Raw genomic sequence first — 7,485 nt, forward strand, 5'->3', positions numbered from 1 at the left:
AATCCAACGAGCCCAAGATCACTCAATTTTAACATCGTTAAAGCACTCAAATGTCCATTAAACGACATATGATTGAGGGAAGCTCTCCAGACCGTCCGATCAAAATGGTTCATATTCCTACGTTAATGACATCCAAAACACTATAAATAGACCCCCACCCCCCTCATTGGAGAAGAGGACAGAAGCCTTGGGAGAAAACTTGAGGCTTTGAGAAGGAGCTGAAGTCCAGCACCACCGTCGACCGCCATTGACCACCATTGATCATCGTCGACCATCACCGACCGTCGACCGCCGATAGTCGTCGACCACCGTCGATCACCGGAAACCACCGCGACCAGACACCATCAGTCAACGTCGTACTTGGAAACTCTAGCAACCCTCTCCTGTCTGTGGGACAAGAGCTCAATGCTAAAAACGACCTACGTGGTCATCTGCTCATACAGTTCCTGAATCCGTCCCCAACGACCTACGGACGTCATCAATATTCACCCGAACGACCTACGTGGTCATTAGCTTATGCCGCTCCCGACTCCGGTCTCAACGGTTTACAGACGTCACCACTACTCACCACTACGGTCCATATGCCAACAATGACCTACACGGTCATCAGCTTGTACAGTTCCCGACTCCGGCCCAAGCGGCCTACAAGCGCCATCAATACTCGCCCCAACAACCTATGTGATCATCAGCTCATATAGTTCCTGAATCCGACCCTAGTGGCCTACGGACGTCAACAATATTTGCCCCAACGACCTACGTGGTCATCAGCTCATGCAGCTCCCGACTCCGGCCCCCGCGGCCTATAGACGTCATTAATACTCGCCAACTACAGTCAACGTGATTCATTGTTCTCGCAACTGCTTACTAGGACTTCTATGGCCAATCAGCATTTCTGGAACAACATCTATCACACTTACAAGAGACTACTACCTCCCTAACAATCAACAATAACCCTTGCAACTTGTTACCAAGAACTGCAGTCAGATTATAGTTATGCAACTTTGTAATTCTATCTTCTCTACTTTATGGGAAGAATGAACCTGTATACTCATTATTCATAGTGGATTATTTCAACTAGGCTAGACCCCGTGATTTTTCCTCCTTTTAAGGTTTTTCCAAATAAAACGTCGAGGTGTCTCCTCCTACTTACTTATCTTCTTGTATCTGTGTGTGCTGAATTCTCGTGCAATGCTAAGACGATAATCCATTACTCTACCACCGTGAATTTCCTAGCACACATCAACTGTAGTATTTCTTTTAATGATAAATATTATGTATTTTCCCTCTTACAGTCACAAAGTAATTGATGTAGCACTAGAAGAAATATATAAGCAGTGGAAAAATAAATATAATAATCTCATATGATTGTGCACTTTACAGAGTTTCTTAATATTAATTTTACATGTCAACATATTAATAAAGTTTAGGAAAAATTTCATATATGGCACCCAATTCTAATGGATTTACCTATCACACACCTAAACTTTCATTTTTACACACAATACTTTACCTATGGACGAAAAGATTGAATTTAACTATAAAAAAATAATAAAGAGTGCTATTTTTCATATAAAAGTTTAGACGTGAAATATGAAAATTTTGAATGCTAGGCATGCAAAAGTCCCAAAATTTTAATCATAAATAATTAATATATCATTACTCATAATTTATTTCAAAAAAAAGTTAAAATTCATCGAGCTTCCATTGGCAACCGCTGCGTCATCATTGGCGCATTATGAGGACATGATTGGCTGCGGTGGGAGCACAGTTTCTAAAGAATGCTAAATTCATGCAGAAAGAAATGTCGATATTTTCTCAAAAACCAAATTAGTGAATTGGCAGAAAGGGACACTCCAAGAATATTTTGGTCGCTTCTGCTTAAAATAAAATTTCCAACAGCTACCGCAGAGTTATCGTCTTCCTCATAAAATTTATTTTCAGTACATAACTCATAAGAATTTATTTATTAATTTGTACTTCCTTTTTCATTGCAAAGCTACATGTCATTCATTGGAACCACATATCGCTATCTGCTTTCCTTTTTTTTTTTTTAAATTGATTTGGGACTAATTAAATCAACTAAAGATGCCATTTGTACAAATCTTAGTTCAACGAGTTGATTTTCAGATCTCATTTTTTGTCTTCTTGCAGGTCGCGAACATCTAGTAATTCAATTAATAGATGTCTGGTGAAGATTGTAGCAACTACCAATGGTTTGCAAATAAAAGAAGAGGGGAACAAGAGCCCAGCTTTGAAGGAAAGGATCTGCAGGTTGCAAGCAAGAGAAGCTGCCATCAAGAGCAAAATGCCTCAAAAAAATTGAACTATGATAATATAGATATTTCCAACATTTTGCTTGAATGCCAAATAGAACTGAAGAACTGTTAATTTGCCCACCAAATCCTCTAATCTTTCTTTCCTTTCACGTAAAATATACAATGCAGTGCATAGGATAAGGATACAATTTTTTTTTTCCTTTTAGAAATATGTTTGATACTAGAAAACATACTCCAAAACTTGAAATGTGGGGCAAAAAAGAAAAATAGAAGTCCAGGGTATCCACCCTTTGAGTATAGCATTGGAGAAAGAGCAAGTAAAAAAGAGATGAATTAAAGAGAGATTCTTATCATGGCAAAGTAAGCAGAGAAGATTAGTTGGAATATTTCAAGTAATGAGGAAGTTAGCAGTTTTTAACACATTTTGAACAACAAATCAAGAGTAAAATGAATATATAAGAATGTTAGCCATGAAGGGATTCACAAATCATTTTAAAAGGACTATCCAAGCTCTTTCATAGCAGAGTGTGAGAGGATTTGTGTGTAGGGATATGATTAATGTCAGGGATATCCAAGTGAATTTTGGCATATAAATTTTGCTTCCAACTTGTAGCATCTATGAGGAGGCTAAGAGGATCATAAGTAAAAATTGCAGAGCATTGAAAGTTTGTGGTTCTAGAAGATCCCAAAGATTTTTGTCATAGATCTAGGGGTCCCAAAGCAAGATAATAATGCTACCATTCCCAATTGCAAATGAAAATCTGCTTTTGTTTTTAACAACAATTTTTTGGAGCATTTTTCAAAAGAAGTTTCAGCTTGAATTTTGGAAGCCCAGAGAGAAATGCATTTTCCTTTGAACCATGTAGTAATGGAATCAGTGTCATTGGCAATATGAAGGATGAACTTAATCATGAAAGCATTAGAAATAGTGTGAATAGAACTAAGGCATAAGCGATCATGGTGTCTGGGCTTGCATAATTTTCCCATTAAATTGTATGTATTTTTTCGTTAATGGTAGAATCATGTAAAAGGAACTTGGAACACTATGAGTGAACCATCTGACATGTTCGTAGAATGTGCTTATTTATAGTATTGATTTTATCTTTAATTATGTTTATATCATGTTTTTTGAAGGATTTTGTGTTGAATTGCAGGTAACAAGTGCAAGGAGCAAATCAAGATTCAAAAATAGTAGAAATCAACAAAATGGTGTTCTGGCGCCTGGGTGCCGGAACCAGTCTCTTTGGAGTCAAAAGACAGTGCAATCAAAAAACTGGCGTTGAACTTGGAGTGTCGGGGCACTGGATATGTAGTGCTGGACCATCAGAAGAGCAGCGCCTAAGTGTCGCGACACTAGTGCCTAGGCACTGCGACACTAGCGCCTAGGCGTGTACAAGGACCAATAGTATTTCTCTAGCGCCATAACTCGAATTTTGACAAATTGAGTAGTTCAAACTTTTGGTTCGCTTGGAGAAGATATAAATTGGATGAATATGAAAATGGAGGGGCTTTTTACTAGTTTTTTTATCATTCTTAAGAGAGGAATTGAGGGGAAAGTTGAGAGTTTATGCAAGGAATTTGTATGTGATGAGGATATATTAGAGAGGATCAAAAGGTATAATAACTGCTTTGCTCTCTTCATCCATCTTGCTTGTAAAAGATGGAGATAAGTACATTTTATTTTGGATTTTATATTGGATTTCTGTATAGAAGCTTAATAGGTTAGACTAGAGAGAATTATGGCATTTCATCTATCCAATAGATTTCTAATCCTATCAATCAAAGGTTGGAATGAGGCAATTTTCCTTCTATGAGCAGAAACATAAATAACAATATAAGTAAATTATGGGTGAAAAGTATTAAAGTCAAGAATGCTAATGAGATCCTTAGTGTTAAGAGCATTTGTAGCATACATGATGAGGCTCTCTTTACACTGATCTCAAAATTATAAGCCAATTAAAATGTGAATGCTCTTGAGGATATTGATATTAGCATGAGTTCATTTTTAAAAAATAATGAAATCATCAGTGTACAAAATGTGAGAAATTGGATGATTTTGATCTTGGGAAAAGGGAATGTAATCACCTCCATCCATATAGTAATCAAGTAAGTTAGAAAAAGCTATCCATAGCAATGTAAAAGAGAGTATCAGAGAGTGGGAGACCATATATAAGCCCAGTGAAAAAGGGGAAGTAACTTGAAAGAGCCTCATTAATATAAACAGAAAAGTTAACTTTAAAAATTCAAGCTTCAATCCATGAGCTGAAATGTGGTGGAAACCTTTCTTGTTCGTCCTTGAGATGTTGAACTCTCGATAAATAGTATCAAAAGCTTTTTTCATATCCAAATTAACACCAAAAAAAAATATTTATAATTTCATTTGTTAAGATAATATTATCAACAACACTCTTATTTGACATAAACCCAGCTCGAGCCTCATGAATAATGTTACTAAGCACTAATTTTACTCTATTTTCTAGAAATTTAGTAAAAAAAATTAAATAAAACATTGCATAAAGAGATTTGCCTGTAGACAAGAAGGGATTAGACATTGGAAATTTTTGGGAATAGGGTATTGGCAGTTGCTTTAAGCAAAGTGGAGAGTTTAGAGGTTTGGAAAAAAGAACTTAACAACCGCACAAATATCATTCCCCATTAAGTACTAGTAATATTTGTAAAATTCAATAGTAAACCCATATGGACAAAAAATGATGATAGATAGAGCTATAAATTAGAGTTTTTAGTTTCATTATTAGCAACCATAGCAGTCAGGTGAGGATAGAGATATCTTGGAATAGGTTTTCCAATGGGAATAATTTCTCAAGCATGCCCATGATTAGCACAAGAGCCAAATTGTTTTAAGTAATCAATAGTAGTAGAAGAAATGCTTCCATAATCAATAAGAGTACCGCCAACACAACCCCTTGAGTTAGAGAGATTTTTTTTTTGGTTATTTTGCTTCCACTTAATCTTTGAATTTCAAGCCATCTTCTCCATCTTTAAGTCAATGGGCTTAGCTTTTTTAGATAATAAATAGGATCTCCATGTAATCGGATGGACCAAATACCCTTAAATCATGCTGCAAAATTCTTACAGTTGGAGCACATAGTTTTTGAAAATAAATCTATGATTTGGTCCAAAGGAACTTAGGTTAGCGAGAACAATTGGAGAGTGATTTGAGCAAGGAGATGCAAGAACATTGTTATAAGAATGAGGACGAGTATTTAACCAAAATTCATTACTAAGGATCTTATATAACTTGTTGGAAATAGGATGATCGGCTCTTAAATTGGAAAAATTGGAACAAGTGAAATAAAGATATTTAGAGGCAGTGTTTGAGAGTCTAGCTGAAAGCAAATAATCATTAAATGATTTCAGTTTATTAGAGGAAAGATGCTTGCTTTGAACCTTTTTTTGATTGAAATCTACAATCTTTAAAGTCACATGTATGATCCAATGACTGAAAATGGAGTTGGCAAAATTAATAATTGACCCCTACAAATACTCCCTTTCTTAGTGTATATTGGTAGCATAATCCACATAAATAAAGAATTTTTGGGATTGATTATTTGTTATAAAATCATGTATAACTTTTTTATCCATTTCACAAAGAGAGATGTCCATTTCAAAAGTATTTCCATTTGATTTGTATTCTCCTAGGAGAGGTGATATTAAAATTGTTACATTCCTCTTCAGTGGGAAAGAGAGAATGATATTTTGGAAATAAGGGGTCAAAAGTATAATTGAGGTTAGTTTTGAGCTCTACAATACATAAAAGATCTAGATTAAATTGGTTGATAAGGTTCAAGGAACCCTGAACATTCCAAGTTGCTAGTTTAGGAAAAGTCATTTTTGTTAAGATGGTTTGGATTAAGGGATGAGCTTGAGAGTTTTATGTTAACATGTGTATGTTGAAGGGTAGGTGGGAGAGAGATAGAAGGTTGGTTGGTTGTTGGGTCAGAATTGGAACTAGGATTATTAAGTGAGTTAAGGTTAGGAAAAATGGAGGTATTATAAAAGGAAATAGTTGAGTGGAGAGACTGACTTGAGGCCATAGAGGGAAAAAGAGAAAAAAAGAGTGTCCTGGTTTTGAATGGCGGGATAACCAGCTAACCTATCCGGAATAACTGGACTATAATGATAGAAGACCCACCTCTCCAGAATAACCGAACTTGATTGAAAAATGTGATGAAACAAGATAAAGTAGCACCCATACATAAGGGTGTACCCATGACAAAAAAGAAGATTATCACATTTCTTGATTTCTAAATTTCAGAATACGATAACTCCAATCCATTGAAATTTGGTGCCGACTAATTGACGAGTGTCATGTATTCACTGCAGTAGGTATAAAGTGGCGCATTTACTATACAATGTGACATAGTGGGGACAAATGTCCGGTTAACCCTTGATGATGAAATATCAAAAGTCACATTCCAACGTCACGAGAGAAGACCACAGTGCCATATCGTCATCAACAGGAGAGGTGGTACTAGTTTAATGAGTAGAGGCCAATTTTGTGGCTCTAAGACAAGCATCACATCTCTGGCCTAAGTGGAAAAACACACTCAAGTTCGTGATGCTGAAAGATACATCATAGCCCTATCTCGCAGATCTGGCATTATGTCACTGAAAAGTAACATGTAGTGCCAATTAGGGTTGTCAAAACAGCTCGTTGTTCACGAACATCTCGTGTTCGGCTCGTTAAGAAGCTCGTGTTCGGCTCGTTCGCTAAGTTAACGAGCTGAACACGAACAAAGATTTGTTCGTTCGTGTTCGGCTCGTTTTGACTCCAAATACTACTCATCAATTATATATATATATATATTTATATATTTATATATTGATGAGTAGTATTTTTAATAAAAATTAATTGACTACAAGGCTACAGAAATTTATAATCAATTAAAAGTATTAATTAAGAAAAAAAAATAAAAATTATTAAATTAGATTCAAATAATATTTAAATATAAACAATAATTTTTAAATCTTGCCCCAAATCTTAACATCTTATGGCTACGTGATTAGGGGTGTCAAAATAACTTTTTGTTCATAAATAACTTCTGTTCGGCTCGCTAAGTAAACGAGTTCAACACAAACACACTTTTTGAGCTTGAAATATAAACAAACTGTGTTCGGCTCGTTTACACCAGTTGAGAAAATTAGGGCGAAGAAAAACAAGAACGACACAAATCCAGAAGAACACAGA

This window comes from Phalaenopsis equestris, unplaced genomic scaffold (genome assembly GCF_001263595.1).
Source record: "Phalaenopsis equestris unplaced genomic scaffold, ASM126359v1 Scaffold000130, whole genome shotgun sequence".
Classification (NCBI taxonomy): Eukaryota; Viridiplantae; Streptophyta; class Magnoliopsida; order Asparagales; family Orchidaceae; genus Phalaenopsis; species Phalaenopsis equestris.